The sequence below is a fragment of the Lissotriton helveticus genome, chromosome 12, assembly GCF_964261635.1.
Source record: "Lissotriton helveticus chromosome 12, aLisHel1.1, whole genome shotgun sequence".
In the NCBI taxonomy this organism is placed as follows: domain Eukaryota; kingdom Metazoa; phylum Chordata; class Amphibia; order Caudata; family Salamandridae; genus Lissotriton; species Lissotriton helveticus.
In genome coordinates, this window is record NC_136073.1 from 657457339 (window position 1) to 657474199 (window position 16861).

Sequence of the window (16861 nt, forward strand, 5' to 3'; positions counted from 1 at the left end):
CTCTGCTTGCTCATTTGCATCGACAGAGTGCAGGAGAGGTGCATCATGGGAAAGAGCTTGTGCAGTGCATGAGATTGCTTTTCGTGACTATCTTGGAATTTCACGATAGCAGGCAGTATGTTTTCTCCTCTCTTAATATTCCTGCTATCAGAGGCCAGACGTCACCCTCCTTTTTCAAGGTGGCACCTAGACTCACGCTGTGCTTTTCATAGGGCTTGCCCGTTATTTGTGCACGTTAGAGGTGCCCCATAGAGGTTGGCCAATCCTGAGTCGGTGCCCTGAGAGGGTGGCCAATCCTGAGTCAGATTCCTCTCAGGTACACTTGAAGCGGCACGCCAGTCCTGTTTCATGTGCCTCTAGCCTAGACAGATATATACTTCTATATTCAGGTTTAATGAAAGTACGTGCGAAAAAGGGACTTAAAGTGCATGGCTATGTGCAGAGCACAGTGGTGGCTCACAGCCTATCGATTGGAAGGATGGTGTGGAAAGCGTAAAATCGCTGGGGGACAAAAGTCCTACAGTGTCACTTCACCTAAAGCCTGATGCACGCTTCCCGTTCCCCTTGCCCAGCAGCCGCAACGCCTCCTAATGAGCTGAGGTGTGTACAGAAAAGAATTTGCATATTTCCAGACAGACGCATGGGAACTGTCCACCTTTTTGATTTTCTGTGCTTTGAGCAGAGACTCTGAAAATTGGGCCTGCTTCCCTCACTGGCCTGGTTCTTGTCCTCTTTCTTAGAGCCTAAAAATACCTCTCAGGTCCTCACCCTCGCAATGACGGGGTCTTTGATGTGGTGCCACTTACCCCCAGAGAGCCATATTCTAACTTACTCTGGTTTCTCTTCAAAACGAAAAAATCTTTCGCCTTTTACTAAAGATTTCCGTGGAGAGGAACATTTACGAGTTTATTCAACTTTTTTTAAGCCTTACCACAGGTGAGGCTGTTTATCGTGTGTTTAAAAGAAAAGCATTAGAAATTGGTGAATATATCTGCGAGTTGTCTGCTGCTGTTTTTTGGGGACATGAGCTTAGGTGTTTTATTCCTGAACTCTCTGCTTGCTCATTTGCATCGACAGAGTGCAGGAGAGGTGCATCATGGGAAAGAGCTTGTGCAGTGCATGAGATTGCTTTTCGTGACTATCTTGGAATTTCACGATAGCAGGCAGTATGTTTTCTCCTCTCTTAATATTCCTGCTGTCAGAGGCCAGACGTCACCCTCCTTTTTCAAGGTGGCACCTAGACTCACGCTGTGCTTTTCATAGGGCTTGCCCGTTATTTGTGCACGTTAGAGGTGCCCCATAGAGGTTGGCCAATCCTGAGTCGGTGCCCTGAGAGGGTGGCCAATCCTGAGTCAGATTCCTCTCAGGTACACTTGAAGCGGCACGCCAGTCCTGTTTCATGTGCCTCTAGCCTAGACAGATATATACTTCTATATTCAGGTTTAATGAAAGTACGTGCGAAAAAGGGACTTAAAGTGCATGGCTATGTGCAGAGCACAGTGGTGGCTCACAGCCTAACGATTGGAAGGATGGTGTGGAAAGCGTAAAATCGCTGGGGGACAAAAGTCCTACAGTGCCACTTCACCTAAAGCCTGATGCACGCTTCCCGTTCCCCTTGCCCAGCAGCCGCAACGCCTCCTAATGAGCTGAGGTGTGTACAGAAAAGAATTTGCATATTCCCAGACAGACGCATGGGAACTGTCCACCTTTTTGATTTTCTGTGCTTTGAGCAGAGACTCTGAAATTTGGGCCTGCTTCCCTCACCGGCCTGGTTCTTGTCCTCTTTCTTAGATTTTGAAAATACCTCTCAGGTCCTCTCCCTCGCAATGACGGGGTCTTTGATGTGGTGCTACTTACCCCCAGAGAGCCATATTCTAACTTACTCTGGTTTCTCTTCAAAACGAAAAAATCTTTCGCCTTTTACTAAAGATTTCCGTGGAGAGGAACATTTACGAGTTTATTCAATTTTTTTAAGCCTTACCACCGGTGAGGCTGTTTATCTTGTGTTTAAAAGAAAAGCATTAGAAATTGGTGAATATATCTGCGAGTTGTCTGCTGCTGTTTTTTGGGGACATGAGCTTAGGTGTTTTATTCCTGAACTCTCTGCTTGCTCATTTGCATAGACAGAGTGCAGGAGAGGTGCATCATGGGAAAGAGCTTGTGCAGTGCATGAGATTGCTTTTCCTGACTATCTTGGAATTTCACGATAGCAGGCAGTATGTTTTCTCCTCTCTTAATATTCCTGCTGTCAGAGGCCAGACGTCACCCTCCTTTTTCAAGGTGGCACCTAGACTCACGCTGTGCTTTTCATAGGGCTTGCCCGTTATTTGTGCACGTTAGAGGTGCCCCATAGAGGTTGGCCAATCCTGAGTCGGTGCCCTGAGAGGGTGGCCAATCCTGAGTCAGATTCCTCTCAGGTACACTTGAAGCGGCACGCCAGTCCTGTTTCATGTGCCTCTAGCCTAGACAGATATATACTTCTATATTCAGGTTTAATGAAAGTACGTGCGAAAAAGGGACTTAAAGTGCATGGCTATGTGCAGAGCACAGTGGTGGCTCACAGCCTAACGATTGGAAGGATGGTGTGGAAAGCGTAAAATCGCTGGGGTACAAAAGTCCTACAGTGCCACTTCACCTAAAGCCTGATGCACGCTTCCCGTTCCCCTTGCCCAGCAGCCGCAACGCCTCCTAATGAGCTGAGGTGTGTACAGAAAAGAATTTGCATATTCCCAGACAGACGCATGGGAACTGTCCACCTTTTTGATTTTCTGTGCTTTGAGCAGAGACTCTGAAATTTGGGCCTGCTTCCCTCACCGGCCTGGTTCTTGTCCTCTTTCTTAGATTTTGAAAATACCTCTCAGGTCCTCACCCTCGCAATGACGGGGTCTTTGATGTGGTGCCACTTACCCCCAGAGAGCCATATTCTAACTTACTCTGGTTTCTCTTCAAAACGAAAAAATCTTTCGCCTTTTACTAAAGATTTCCGTGGAGAGGAACATTTACGAGTTTATTCAATTTTTTTAAGCCTTACCACCGGTGAGGCTGTTTATCTTGTGTTTAAAAGAAAAGCATTAGAAATTGGTGAATATATCTGCGAGTTGTCTGCTGCTGTTTTTTGGGGACATGAGCTTAGGTGTTTTATTCCTGAACTCTCTGCTTGCTCATTTGCATAGACAGAGTGCAGGAGAGGTGCATCATGGGAAAGAGCTTGTGCAGTGCATGAGATTGCTTTTCCTGACTATCTTGGAATTTCACGATAGCAGGCAGTATGTTTTCTCCTCTCTTAATATTCCTGCTGTCAGAGGCCAGACGTCACCCTCCTTTTTCAAGGTGGCACCTAGACTCACGCTGTGCTTTTCATAGGGCTTGCCCATTATTTGTGCCCGTTAGAGGTGCCCCATAGAGGTTGGCCAATCCTGAGTCGGTGCCCTGAGAGGGTGGCCAATCCTGAGTCAGATTCCTCTCAGGTACACTTGAAGCGGCACGCCAGTCCTGTTTCATGTGCCTCTAGCCTAGACAGATATATACTTCTATATTCAGGTTTAATGAAAGTACGTGCGAAAAAGGGACTTAAAGTGCATGGCTATGTGCAGAGCACAGTGGTGGCTCACAGCCTAACGATTGGAAGGATGGTGTGGAAAGCGTAAAATCGCTGGGGGACAAAAGTCCTACAGTGCCACTTCACCTAAAGCCTGATGCACGCTTCCCGTTCCCCTTGCCCAGCAGCCGCAATGCCTCCTAATGAGCTGAGGTGTGTACAGAAAAGAATTTGCATATTCCCAGACAGACGCATGGGAACTGTCCACCTTTTTGATTTTCTGTGCTTTGAGCAGAGACTCTGAAATTTGGGCCTGCTTCCCTCACCGGCCTGGTTCTTGTCCTCTTTCTTAGATTTTGAAAATACCTCTCAGGTCCTCACCCTCGCAATGACGGGGTCTTTGATGTGGTGCCACTCACCCCCAGAGAGCCATATTCTAACTTACTCTGGTTTCTCTTCAAAACGAAAAAATCTTTCGCCTTTTACTAAAGATTTCCGTGGAGAGGAACATTTACGAGTTTATTCAATTTTTTTAAGCCTTACCACAGGTGAGGCTGTTTATCGTGTGTTTAAAAGAAAAGCATTAGAAATTGGTGAATATATCTGCGAGTTGTCTGCTGCTGTTTTTTGGGGACATGAGCTTAGGTGTTTTATTCCTGAACTCTCTGCTTGCTCATTTGCATCGACAGAGTGCAGGAGAGGTGCATCATGGGAAAGAGCTTGTGCAGTGCATGAGATTGCTTTTCGTGACTATCTTGGAATTTCACGATAGCAGGCAGTATGTTTTCTCCTCTCTTAATATTCCTGCTGTCAGAGGCCAGACGTCACCCTCCTTTTTCAAGGTGGCACCTAGACTCATGCTGTGCTTTTCATAGGGCTTGCCCGTTATTTGTGCACGTTAGAGGTGCCCCATAGAGGTTGGCCAATCCTGAGTCGGTGCCCTGAGAGGGTGGCCAATCCTGAGTCAGATTCCTCTCAGGTACACTTGAAGCGGCACGCCAGTCCTGTTTCATGTGCCTCTAGCCTAGACAGATATATACTTCTATATTCAGGTTTAATGAAAGTACGTGCGAAAAAGGGACTTAAAGTGCATGGCTATGTGCAGAGCACAGTGGTGGCTCACAGCCTATCGATTGGAAGGATGGTGTGGAAAGCGTAAAATCGCTGGGGGACAAAAGTCCTACAGTGTCACTTCACCTAAAGCCTGATGCACGCTTCCCGTTCCCCTTGCCCAGCAGCCGCAACGCCTCCTAATGAGCTGAGGTGTGTACAGAAAAGAATTTGCATATTTCCAGACAGACGCATGGGAACTGTCCACCTTTTTGATTTTCTGTGCTTTGAGCAGAGACTCTGAAAATTGGGCCTGCTTCCCTCACTGGCCTGGTTCTTGTCCTCTTTCTTAGAGCCTAAAAATACCTCTCAGGTCCTCACCCTCGCAATGACGGGGTCTTTGATGTGGTGCCACTTACCCCCAGAGAGCCATATTCTAACTTACTCTGGTTTCTCTTCAAAATGAAAAAATCTTTCGCCTTTTACTAAAGATTTCCGTGGAGAGGAACATTTACGAGTTTATTCAACTTTTTTTAAGCCTTACCACAGGTGAGGCTGTTTATCGTGTGTTTAAAAGAAAAGCATTAGAAATTGGTGAATATATCTGCGAGTTGTCTGCTGCTGTTTTTTGGGGACATGAGCTTAGGTGTTTTATTCCTGAACTCTCTGCTTGCTCATTTGCATCGACAGAGTGCAGGAGAGGTGCATCATGGGAAAGAGCTTGTGCAGTGCATGAGATTGCTTTTCGTGACTATCTTGGAATTTCACGATAGCAGGCAGTATGTTTTCTCCTCTCTTAATATTCCTGCTGTCAGAGGCCAGACGTCACCCTCCTTTTTCAAGGTGGCACCTAGACTCACGCTGTGCTTTTCATAGGGCTTGCCCGTTATTTGTGCACGTTAGAGGTGCCCCATAGAGGTTGGCCAATCCTGAGTCGGTGCCCTGAGAGGGTGGCCAATCCTGAGTCAGATTCCTCTCAGGTACACTTGAAGCGGCACGCCAGTCCTGTTTCATGTGCCTCTAGCCTAGACAGATATATACTTCTATATTCAGGTTTAATGAAAGTACGTGCGAAAAAGGGACTTAAAGTGCATGGCTATGTGCAGAGCACAGTGGTGGCTCACAGCCTAACGATTGGAAGGATGGTGTGGAAAGCGTAAAATCGCTGGGGGACAAAAGTCCTACAGTGCCACTTCACCTAAAGCCTGATGCACGCTTCCCGTTCCCCTTGCCCAGCAGCCGCAACGCCTCCTAATGAGCTGAGGTGTGTACAGAAAAGAATTTGCATATTCCCAGACAGACGCATGGGAACTGTCCACCTTTTTGATTTTCTGTGCTTTGAGCAGAGACTCTGAAATTTGGGCCTGCTTCCCTCACCGGCCTGGTTCTTGTCCTCTTTCTTAGATTTTGAAAATACCTCTCAGGTCCTCACCCTCGCAATGACGGGGTCTTTGATGTGGTGCTACTTACCCCCAGAGAGCCATATTCTAACTTACTTTGGTTTTCTCTTCAAAACGAGAAAAATCTTTCGCCTTTTACTAAAGATTTCCGTGGAGAGGAACATTTACGAGTTTATTCAATTTTTTTAAGCCTTACCACCGGTGAGGCTGTTTATCTTGTGTTTAAAAGAAAAGCATTAGAAATTGGTGAATATATCTGCGAGTTGTCTGCTGCTGTTTTTTGGGGACATGAGCTTAGGTGTTTTATTCCTGAACTCTCTGCTTGCTCATTTGTATAGACAGAGTGCAGGAGAGGTGCATCATGGGCAAGAGCTTGTGCAGTGCATGAGATTGCTTTTCGTGACTATCTTGGAATTTCACGATAGCAGGCAGTATGTTTTCTTCTCTCTTAATATTCCTGCTGTCAGAGGCCAGACGTCACCCTCCTTTTTCAAGGTGGCACCTAGACTCACGCTGTGCTTTTCATAGGGCTTGCCCGTTATTTGTGCCCGTTAGAGGTTGGCCAATCCTGAGTCGGTGCCCTGAGAGGGTGGCCAATCATGAGTCAGATTCCTCTCAGGTACACTTGAAGCGGCACGCCAGTCCTGTTTCATGTGCCTCTAGCCTAGACAGATATATACTTCTATATTCAGGTTTAATGAAAGTACGTGCGAAAAAGGGACTTAAAGTGCATGGCTATGTGCAGAGCACAGTGGTGGCTCACAGCCTATCGATTGGAAGGATGGTGTGGAAAGCGTAAAATCGCTGGGGGACAAAAGTCCTACAGTGTCACTTCACCTAAAGCCTGATGCACGCTTCCCGTTCCCCTTGCCCAGCAGCCGCAACGCCTCCTAATGAGCTGAGGTGTGTACAGAAAAGAATTTGCATATTTCCAGACAGACGCATGGGAACTGTCCACCTTTTTGATTTTCTGTGCTTTGAGCAGAGACTCTGAAATTTGGGCCTGCTTCCCTCACCGGCCTGGTTCTTGTCCTCTTTCTTAGATTTTGAAAATACCTCTCAGGTCCTCACCCTCGCAATGACGGGGTCTTTGATGTGGTGCCACTTACCCCCAGAGAGCCATATTCTAACTTACTCTGGTTTCTCTTCAAAACGAAAAAATCTTTCGCCTTTTACTAAAGATTTCCGTGGAGAGGAACATTTACGAGTTTATTCAATTTTTTTAAGCCTTACCACCGGTGAGGCTGTTTATCTTGTGTTTAAAAGAAAAGCATTAGAAATTGGTGAATATATCTGCGAGTTGTCTGCTGCTGTTTTTTGGGGACATGAGCTTAGGTGTTTTATTCCTGAACTCTCTGCTTGCTCATTTGCATAGACAGAGTGCAGGAGAGGTGCATCATGGGAAAGAGCTTGTGCAGTGCATGAGATTGCTTTTCCTGACTATCTTGGAATTTCACGATAGCAGGCAGTATGTTTTCTCCTCTCTTAATATTCCTGCTGTCAGAGGCCAGACGTCACCCTCCTTTTTCAAGGTGGCACCTAGACTCACGCTGTGCTTTTCATAGGGCTTGCCCGTTATTTGTGCACGTTAGAGGTGCCCCATAGACGTTGGCCAATCCTGAGTCAGTGCCCTGAGAGGGTGGCCAATCCTGAGTCAGATTCCTCTCAGGTACACTTGAAGCGGCACGCCAGTCCTGTTTCATGTGCCTCTAGCCTAGACAGATATATACTTCTATATTCAGGTTTAATGAAAGTACGTGCGAAAAAGGGACTTAAAGTGCATGGCTATGTGCAGAGCACAGTGGTGGCTCACAGCCTAACGATTGGAAGGATGATGTGGAAAGCGTAAAATCGCTGGGGTACAAAAGTCCTACAGTGCCACTTCACCTAAAGCCTGATGCACGCTTCCCGTTCCCCTTGCCCAGCAGCCGCAACGCCTCCTAATGAGCTGAGGTGTGTACAGAAAAGAATTTGCATATTCCCAGACAGACGCATGGGAACTGTCCACCTTTTTGATTTTCTGTGCTTTGAGCAGAGACTCTGAAATTTGGGCCTGCTTCCCTCACCGGCCTGGTTCTTGTCCTCTTTCTTAGATTTTGAAAATACCTCTCAGGTCCTCACCCTCGCAATGACGGGGTCTTTGATGTGGTGCCACTTACCCCCAGAGAGCCATATTCTAACTTACTCTGGTTTCTCTTCAAAACGATAAAATCTTTCGCCTTTTACTAAAGATTTCCGTGGAGAGGAATATTTACGAGTTTATTCAATTTTTTTAAGCCTTACCACCGGTGAGGCTGTTTATCTTGTGTTTAAAAGAAAAGCATTAGAAATTGGTGAATATATCTGCGAGTTGTCTGCTGCTGTTTTTTGGGGACATGAGCTTAGGTGTTTTATTCCTGAACTCTCTGCTTGCTCATTTGCATAGACAGAGTGCAGGAGAGGTGCATCATGGGAAAGAGCTTGTGCAGTGCATGAGATTGCTTTTCGTGACTATCTTGGAATTTCACGATAGCAGGCAGTATGTTTTCTCCTCTCTTAATATTCCTGCTGTCAGAGGCCAGACGTCACCCTCCTTTTTCAAGGTGGCACCTAGACTCACGCTGTGCTTTTCATAGGGCTTGCCCATTATTTGTGCCCGTTAGAGGTGCCCCATAGAGGTTGGCCAATCCTGAGTCGGTGCCCTGAGAGGGTGGCCAATCCTGAGTCAGATTCCTCTCAGGTACACTTGAAGCGGCACGCCAGTCCTGTTTCATGTGCCTCTAGCCTAGACAGATATATACTTCTATATTCAGGTTTAATGAAAGTACGTGCGAAAAAGGGACTTAAAGTGCATGGCTATGTGCAGAGCACAGTGGTGGCTCACAGCCTAACGATTGGAAGGATGGTGTGGAAAGCGTAAAATCGCTGGGGGACAAAAGTCCTACAGTGCCACTTCACCTAAAGCCTGATGCACGCTTCCCGTTCCCCTTGCCCAGCAGCCGCAATGCCTCCTAATGAGCTGAGGTGTGTACAGAAAAGAATTTGCATATTCCCAGACAGACGCATGGGAACTGTCCACCTTTTTGATTTTCTGTGCTTTGAGCAGAGACTCTGAAATTTGGGCCTGCTTCCCTCACCGGCCTGGTTCTTGTCCTCTTTCTTAGATTTTGAAAATACCTCTCAGGTCCTCACCCTCGCAATGACGGGGTCTTTGATGTGGTGCCACTCACCCCCAGAGAGCCATATTCTAACTTACTCTGGTTTCTCTTCAAAACGAAAAAATCTTTCGCCTTTTACTAAAGATTTCCGTGGAGAGGAACATTTACGAGTTTATTCAATTTTTTTAAGCCTTACCACAGGTGAGGCTGTTTATCGTGTGTTTAAAAGAAAAGCATTAGAAATTGGTGAATATATCTGCGAGTTGTCTGCTGCTGTTTTTTGGGGACATGAGCTTAGGTGTTTTATTCCTGAACTCTCTGCTTGCTCATTTGCATCGACAGAGTGCAGGAGAGGTGCATCATGGGAAAGAGCTTGTGCAGTGCATGAGATTGCTTTTCGTGACTATCTTGGAATTTCACGATAGCAGGCAGTATGTTTTCTCCTCTCTTAATATTCCTGCTGTCAGAGGCCAGACGTCACCCTCCTTTTTCAAGGTGGCACCTAGACTCACGCTGTGCTTTTCATAGGGCTTGCCCGTTATTTGTGCACGTTAGAGGTGCCCCATAGAGGTTGGCCAATCCTGAGTCGGTGCCCTGAGAGGGTGGCCAATCCTGAGTCAGATTCCTCTCAGGTACACTTGAAGCGGCACGCCAGTCCTGTTTCATGTGCCTCTAGCCTAGACAGATATATACTTCTATATTCAGGTTTAATGAAAGTACGTGCGAAAAAGGGACTTAAAGTGCATGGCTATGTGCAGAGCACAGTGGTGGCTCACAGCCTAACGATTGGAAGGATGGTGTGGAAAGCGTAAAATCGCTGGGGGACAAAAGTCCTACAGTGCCACTTCACCTAAAGCCTAATGCACGCTTCCCGTTCCCCTTGCCCAGCAGCCGCAACGCCTCCTAATGAGCTGAGGTGTGTACAGAAAAGAATTTGCATATTCCCAGACAGACGCATGGGAACTGTCCACCTTTTTGATTTTCTGTGCTTTGAGCAGAGACTCTGAAATTTGGGCCTGCTTCCCTCACCGGCCTGGTTCTTGTCCTCTTTCTTAGATTTTGAAAATACCTCTCAGGTCCTCACCCTCGCAATGACGGGGTCTTTGATGTGGTGCTACTTACCCCCAGAGAGCCATATTCTAACTTACTTTGGTTTTCTCTTCAAAACGAGAAAAATCTTTCGCCTTTTACTAAAGATTTCCGTGGAGAGGAACATTTACGAGTTTATTCAATTTTTTTAAGCCTTACCACCGGTGAGGCTGTTTATCTTGTGTTTAAAAGAAAAGCATTAGAAATTGGTGAATATATCTGCGAGTTGTCTGCTGCTGTTTTTTGGGGACATGAGCTTAGGTGTTTTATTCCTGAACTCTCTGCTTGCTCATTTGTATAGACAGAGTGCAGGAGAGGTGCATCATGGGCAAGAGCTTGTGCAGTGCATGAGATTGCTTTTCGTGACTATCTTGGAATTTCACGATAGCAGGCAGTATGTTTTCTTCTCTCTTAATATTCCTGCTGTCAGAGGCCAGACGTCACCCTCCTTTTTCAAGGTGGCACCTAGACTCACGCTGTGCTTTTCATAGGGCTTGCCCGTTATTTGTGCCCGTTAGAGGTTGGCCAATCCTGAGTCGGTGCCCTGAGAGGGTGGCCAATCATGAGTCAGATTCCTCTCAGGTACACTTGAAGCGGCACGCCAGTCCTGTTTCATGTGCCTCTAGCCTAGACAGATATATACTTCTATATTCAGGTTTAATGAAAGTACGTGCGAAAAAGGGACTTAAAGTGCATGGCTATGTGCAGAGCACAGTGGTGGCTCACAGCCTATCGATTGGAAGGATGGTGTGGAAAGCGTAAAATCGCTGGGGGACAAAAGTCCTACAGTGTCACTTCACCTAAAGCCTGATGCACGCTTCCCGTTCCCCTTGCCCAGCAGCCACAACGCCTCCTAATGAGCTGAGGTGTGTACAGAAAAGAATTTGCATATTTCCAGACAGACGCATGGGAACTGTCCACCTTTTTGATTTTCTGTGCTTTGAGCAGAGACTCTGAAATTTGGGCCTGCTTCCCTCACCGGCCTGGTTCTTGTCCTCTTTCTTAGATTTTGAAAATACCTCTCAGGTCCTCACCCTCGCAATGACGGGGTCTTTGATGTGGTGCCACTTACCCCCAGAGAGCCATATTCTAACTTACTCTGGTTTCTCTTCAAAACGAAAAAATCTTTCGCCTTTTACTAAAGATTTCCGTGGAGAGGAACATTTACGAGTTTATTCAATTTTTTTAAGCCTTACCACCGGTGAGGCTGTTTATCTTGTGTTTAAAAGAAAAGCATTAGAAATTGGTGAATATATCTGCGAGTTGTCTGCTGCTGTTTTTTGGGGACATGAGCTTAGGTGTTTTATTCCTGAACTCTCTGCTTGCTCATTTGCATAGACAGAGTGCAGGAGAGGTGCATCATGGGAAAGAGCTTGTGCAGTGCATGAGATTGCTTTTCCTGACTATCTTGGAATTTCACGATAGCAGGCAGTATGTTTTCTCCTCTCTTAATATTCCTGCTGTCAGAGGCCAGACGTCACCCTCCTTTTTCAAGGTGGCACCTAGACTCACGCTGTGCTTTTCATAGGGCTTGCCCGTTATTTGTGCACGTTAGAGGTGCCCCATAGAGGTTGGCCAATCCTGAGTCAGTGCCCTGAGAGGGTGGCCAATCCTGAGTCAGATTCCTCTCAGGTACACTTGAAGCGGCACGCCAGTCCTGTTTCATGTGCCTCTAGCCTAGACAGATATATACTTCTATATTCAGGTTTAATGAAAGTACGTGCGAAAAAGGGACTTAAAGTGCATGGCTATGTGCAGAGCACAGTGGTGGCTCACAGCCTAACGATTGGAAGGATGGTGTGGAAAGCGTAAAATCGCTGGGGTACAAAAGTCCTACAGTGCCACTTCACCTAAAGCCTGATGCACGCTTCCCGTTCCCCTTGCCCAGCAGCCGCAACGCCTCCTAATGAGCTGAGGTGTGTACAGAAAAGAATTTGCATATTCCCAGACAGACGCATGGGAACTGTCCACCTTTTTGATTTTCTGTGCTTTGAGCAGAGACTCTGAAATTTGGGCCTGCTTCCCTCACCGGCCTGGTTCTTGTCCTCTTTCTTAGATTTTGAAAATACCTCTCAGGTCCTCACCCTCGCAATGACGGGGTCTTTGATGTGGTGCCACTTACCCCCAGAGAGCCATATTCTAACTTACTCTGGTTTCTCTTCAAAACGATAAAATCTTTCGCCTTTTACTAAAGATTTCCGTGGAGAGGAATATTTACGAGTTTATTCAATTTTTTTAAGCCTTACCACCGGTGAGGCTGTTTATCTTGTGTTTAAAAGAAAAGCATTAGAAATTGGTGAATATATCTGCGAGTTGTCTGCTGCTGTTTTTTGGGGACATGAGCTTAGGTGTTTTATTCCTGAACTCTCTGCTTGCTCATTTGCATAGACAGAGTGCAGGAGAGGTGCATCATGGGAAAGAGCTTGTGCAGTGCATGAGATTGCTTTTCGTGACTATCTTGGAATTTCACGATAGCAGGCAGTATGTTTTCTCCTCTCTTAATATTCCTGCTGTCAGAGGCCAGACGTCACCCTCCTTTTTCAAGGTGGCACCTAGACTCACGCTGTGCTTTTCATAGGGCTTGCCCATTATTTGTGCCCGTTAGAGGTGCCCCATAGAGGTTGGCCAATCCTGAGTCGGTGCCCTGAGAGGGTGGCCAATCCTGAGTCAGATTCCTCTCAGGTACACTTGAAGCGGCACGCCAGTCCTGTTTCATGTGCCTCTAGCCTAGACAGATATATACTTCTATATTCAGGTTTAATGAAAGTACGTGCGAAAAAGGGACTTAAAGTGCATGGCTATGTGCAGAGCACAGTGGTGGCTCACAGCCTAACGATTGGAAGGATGGTGTGGAAAGCGTAAAATCGCTGGGGGACAAAAGTCCTACAGTGCCACTTCACCTAAAGCCTGATGCACGCTTCCCGTTCCCCTTGCCCAGCAGCCGCAATGCCTCCTAATGAGCTGAGGTGTGTACAGAAAAGAATTTGCATATTCCCAGACAGACGCATGGGAACTGTCCACCTTTTTGATTTTCTGTGCTTTGAGCAGAGACTCTGAAATTTGGGCCTGCTTCCCTCACCGGCCTGGTTCTTGTCCTCTTTCTTAGATTTTGAAAATACCTCTCAGGTCCTCACCCTCGCAATGACGGGGTCTTTGATGTGGTGCCACTCACCCCCAGAGAGCCATATTCTAACTTACTCTGGTTTCTCTTCAAAACGAAAAAATCTTTCGCCTTTTACTAAAGATTTCCGTGGAGAGGAACATTTACGAGTTTATTCAATTTTTTTAAGCCTTACCACAGGTGAGGCTGTTTATCGTGTGTTTAAAAGAAAAGCTTTAGAAATTGGTGAATATATCTGCGAGTTGTCTGCTGCTGTTTTTTGGGGACATGAGCTTAGGTGTTTTATTCCTGAACTCTCTGCTTGCTCATTTGCATCGACAGAGTGCAGGAGAGGTGCATCATGGGAAAGAGCTTGTGCAGTGCATGAGATTGCTTTTCGTGACTATCTTGGAATTTCACGATAGCAGGCAGTATGTTTTCTCCTCTCTTAATATTCCTGCTGTCAGAGGCCAGACGTCACCCTCCTTTTTCAAGGTGGCACCTAGACTCACGCTGTGCTTTTCATAGGGCTTGCCCGTTATTTGTGCACGTTAGAGGTGCCCCATAGAGGTTGGCCAATCCTGAGTCGGTGCCCTGAGAGGGTGGCCAATCCTGAGTCAGATTCCTCTCAGGTACACTTGAAGCGGCACGCCAGTCCTGTTTCATGTGCCTCTAGCCTAGACAGATATATACTTCTATATTCAGGTTTAATGAAAGTACGTGCGAAAAAGGGACTTAAAGTGCATGGCTATGTGCAGAGCACAGTGGTGGCTCACAGCCTAACGATTGGAAGGATGGTGTGGAAAGCGTAAAATCGCTGGGGGACAAAAGTCCTACAGTGCCACTTCACCTAAAGCCTGATGCACGCTTCCCGTTCCCCTTGCCCAGCAGCCGCAACGCCTCCTAATGAGCTGAGGTGTGTACAGAAAAGAATTTGCATATTCCCAGACAGACGCATGGGAACTGTCCACCTTTTTGATTTTCTGTGCTTTGAGCAGAGACTCTGAAATTTGGGCCTGCTTCCCTCACCGGCCTGGTTCTTGTCCTCTTTCTTAGATTTTGAAAATACCTCTCAGGTCCTCACCCTCGCAATGACGGGGTCTTTGATGTGGTGCTACTTACCCCCAGAGAGCCATATTCTAACTTACTTTGGTTTTCTCTTCAAAACGAGAAAAATCTTTCGCCTTTTACTAAAGATTTCCGTGGAGAGGAACATTTACGAGTTTATTCAATTTTTTTAAGCCTTACCACCGGTGAGGCTGTTTATCTTGTGTTTAAAAGAAAAGCATTAGAAATTGGTGAATATATCTGCGAGTTGTCTGCTGCTGTTTTTTGGGGACATGAGCTTAGGTGTTTTATTCCTGAACTCTCTGCTTGCTCATTTGTATAGACAGAGTGCAGGAGAGGTGCATCATGGGCAAGAGCTTGTGCAGTGCATGAGATTGCTTTTCGTGACTATCTTGGAATTTCACGATAGCAGGCAGTATGTTTTCTTCTCTCTTAATATTCCTGCTGTCAGAGGCCAGACGTCACCCTCCTTTTTCAAGGTGGCACCTAGACTCACGCTGTGCTTTTCATAGGGCTTGCCCGTTATTTGTGCCCGTTAGAGGTTGGCCAATCCTGAGTCGGTGCCCTGAGAGGGTGGCCAATCATGAGTCAGATTCCTCTCAGGTACACTTGAAGCGGCACGCCAGTCCTGTTTCATGTGCCTCTAGCCTAGACAGATATATACTTCTATATTCAGGTTTAATGAAAGTACGTGCGAAAAAGGGACTTAAAGTGCATGGCTATGTGCAGAGCACAGTGGTGGCTCACAGCCTATCGATTGGAAGGATGGTGTGGAAAGCGTAAAATCGCTGGGGGACAAAAGTCCTACAGTGTCACTTCACCTAAAGCCTGATGCACGCTTCCCGTTCCCCTTGCCCAGCAGCCACAACGCCTCCTAATGAGCTGAGGTGTGTACAGAAAAGAATTTGCATATTTCCAGACAGACGCATGGGAACTGTCCACCTTTTTGATTTTCTGTGCTTTGAGCAGAGACTCTGAAATTTGGGCCTGCTTCCCTCACCGGCCTGGTTCTTGTCCTCTTTCTTAGATTTTGAAAATACCTCTCAGGTCCTCACCCTCGCAATGACGGGGTCTTTGATGTGGTGCCACTTACCCCCAGAGAGCCATATTCTAACTTACTCTGGTTTCTCTTCAAAACGAAAAAATCTTTCGCCTTTTACTAAAGATTTCCGTGGAGAGGAACATTTACGAGTTTATTCAATTTTTTTAAGCCTTACCACCGGTGAGGCTGTTTATCTTGTGTTTAAAAGAAAAGCATTAGAAATTGGTGAATATATCTGCGAGTTGTCTGCTGCTGTTTTTTGGGGACATGAGCTTAGGTGTTTTATTCCTGAACTCTCTGCTTGCTCATTTGCATAGACAGAGTGCAGGAGAGGTGCATCATGGGAAAGAGCTTGTGCAGTGCATGAGATTGCTTTTCCTGACTATCTTGGAATTTCACGATAGCAGGCAGTATGTTTTCTCCTCTCTTAATATTCCTGCTGTCAGAGGCCAGACGTCACCCTCCTTTTTCAAGGTGGCACCTAGACTCACGCTGTGCTTTTCATAGGGCTTGCCCGTTATTTGTGCACGTTAGAGGTGCCCCATAGAGGTTGGCCAATCCTGAGTCAGTGCCCTGAGAGGGTGGCCAATCCTGAGTCAGATTCCTCTCAGGTACACTTGAAGCGGCACGCCAGTCCTGTTTCATGTGCCTCTAGCCTAGACAGATATATACTTCTATATTCAGGTTTAATGAAAGTACGTGCGAAAAAGGGACTTAAAGTGCATGGCTATGTGCAGAGCACAGTGGTGGCTCACAGCCTAACGATTGGAAGGATGGTGTGGAAAGCGTAAAATCGCTGGGGTACAAAAGTCCTACAGTGCCACTTCACCTAAAGCCTGATGCACGCTTCCCGTTCCCCTTGCCCAGCAGCCGCAACGCCTCCTAATGAGCTGAGGTGTGTACAGAAAAGAATTTGCATATTCCCAGACAGACGCATGGGAACTGTCCACCTTTTTGATTTTCTGTGCTTTGAGCAGAGACTCTGAAATTTGGGCCTGCTTCCCTCACCGGCCTGGTTCTTGTCCTCTTTCTTAGATTTTGAAAATACCTCTCAGGTCCTCACCCTCGCAATGACGGGGTCTTTGATGTGGTGCCACTTACCCCCAGAGAGCCATATTCTAACTTACTCTGGTTTCTCTTCAAAACGATAAAATCTTTCGCCTTTTACTAAAGATTTCCGTGGAGAGGAATATTTACGAGTTTATTCAATTTTTTTAAGCCTTACCACCGGTGAGGCTGTTTATCTTGTGTTTAAAAGAAAAGCATTAGAAATTGGTGAATATATCTGCGAGTTGTCTGCTGCTGTTTTTTGGGGACATGAGCTTAGGTGTTTTATTCCTGAACTCTCTGCTTGCTCATTTGCATAGACAGAGTGCAGGAGAGGTGCATCATGGGAAAGAGCTTGTGCAGTGCATGAGATTGCTTTTCGTGACTATC

The 16861-nt window shown here is 46.5% G+C and overlaps 16 non-coding genes across 16 annotated transcripts; all 16 read left to right on the plus strand.

The window, feature by feature from the left end:
• Positions 1–828: 828 nt before the first annotated feature.
• Positions 829–944, plus strand: LOC144801157 (U5 spliceosomal RNA). The gene has a single exon (XR_013605027.1). It is a non-coding gene; the product is annotated as a U5 spliceosomal RNA (small nuclear RNA).
• A 935-nt stretch (positions 945–1879) lies between these two features.
• On the plus strand, positions 1880–1994 carry LOC144800100 (U5 spliceosomal RNA). Its single transcript, XR_013604017.1, has one exon. It is a non-coding gene; the product is annotated as a U5 spliceosomal RNA (small nuclear RNA).
• A 935-nt stretch (positions 1995–2929) lies between these two features.
• Positions 2930–3044, plus strand: LOC144800101 (U5 spliceosomal RNA). The gene has a single exon (XR_013604018.1). It is a non-coding gene; the product is annotated as a U5 spliceosomal RNA (small nuclear RNA).
• Positions 3045–3979: 935 nt separating this feature from the next.
• Positions 3980–4094, plus strand: LOC144801502 (U5 spliceosomal RNA). Its single transcript, XR_013605309.1, has one exon. It is a non-coding gene; the product is annotated as a U5 spliceosomal RNA (small nuclear RNA).
• A 935-nt stretch (positions 4095–5029) lies between these two features.
• Positions 5030–5145, plus strand: LOC144800474 (U5 spliceosomal RNA). The gene has a single exon (XR_013604374.1). It is a non-coding gene; the product is annotated as a U5 spliceosomal RNA (small nuclear RNA).
• A 935-nt stretch (positions 5146–6080) lies between these two features.
• Positions 6081–6197, plus strand: LOC144801054 (U5 spliceosomal RNA). The gene has a single exon (XR_013604930.1). It is a non-coding gene; the product is annotated as a U5 spliceosomal RNA (small nuclear RNA).
• A 922-nt stretch (positions 6198–7119) lies between these two features.
• LOC144800103 (U5 spliceosomal RNA) lies at positions 7120–7234 on the plus strand. Its single transcript, XR_013604020.1, has one exon. It is a non-coding gene; the product is annotated as a U5 spliceosomal RNA (small nuclear RNA).
• Positions 7235–8169: 935 nt separating this feature from the next.
• On the plus strand, positions 8170–8284 carry LOC144800817 (U5 spliceosomal RNA). The gene has a single exon (XR_013604701.1). It is a non-coding gene; the product is annotated as a U5 spliceosomal RNA (small nuclear RNA).
• A 935-nt stretch (positions 8285–9219) lies between these two features.
• On the plus strand, positions 9220–9334 carry LOC144801503 (U5 spliceosomal RNA). Its single transcript, XR_013605310.1, has one exon. It is a non-coding gene; the product is annotated as a U5 spliceosomal RNA (small nuclear RNA).
• Positions 9335–10269: 935 nt separating this feature from the next.
• LOC144801056 (U5 spliceosomal RNA) lies at positions 10270–10386 on the plus strand. Its single transcript, XR_013604932.1, has one exon. It is a non-coding gene; the product is annotated as a U5 spliceosomal RNA (small nuclear RNA).
• A 922-nt stretch (positions 10387–11308) lies between these two features.
• Positions 11309–11423, plus strand: LOC144800104 (U5 spliceosomal RNA). The gene has a single exon (XR_013604021.1). It is a non-coding gene; the product is annotated as a U5 spliceosomal RNA (small nuclear RNA).
• A 935-nt stretch (positions 11424–12358) lies between these two features.
• Positions 12359–12473, plus strand: LOC144800818 (U5 spliceosomal RNA). Its single transcript, XR_013604702.1, has one exon. It is a non-coding gene; the product is annotated as a U5 spliceosomal RNA (small nuclear RNA).
• Positions 12474–13408: 935 nt separating this feature from the next.
• Positions 13409–13523, plus strand: LOC144801504 (U5 spliceosomal RNA). Its single transcript, XR_013605311.1, has one exon. It is a non-coding gene; the product is annotated as a U5 spliceosomal RNA (small nuclear RNA).
• Positions 13524–14458: 935 nt separating this feature from the next.
• Positions 14459–14575, plus strand: LOC144801057 (U5 spliceosomal RNA). The gene has a single exon (XR_013604933.1). It is a non-coding gene; the product is annotated as a U5 spliceosomal RNA (small nuclear RNA).
• A 922-nt stretch (positions 14576–15497) lies between these two features.
• Positions 15498–15612, plus strand: LOC144800105 (U5 spliceosomal RNA). Its single transcript, XR_013604022.1, has one exon. It is a non-coding gene; the product is annotated as a U5 spliceosomal RNA (small nuclear RNA).
• A 935-nt stretch (positions 15613–16547) lies between these two features.
• Positions 16548–16662, plus strand: LOC144800819 (U5 spliceosomal RNA). The gene has a single exon (XR_013604703.1). It is a non-coding gene; the product is annotated as a U5 spliceosomal RNA (small nuclear RNA).
• Positions 16663–16861: the final 199 nt, after the last annotated feature.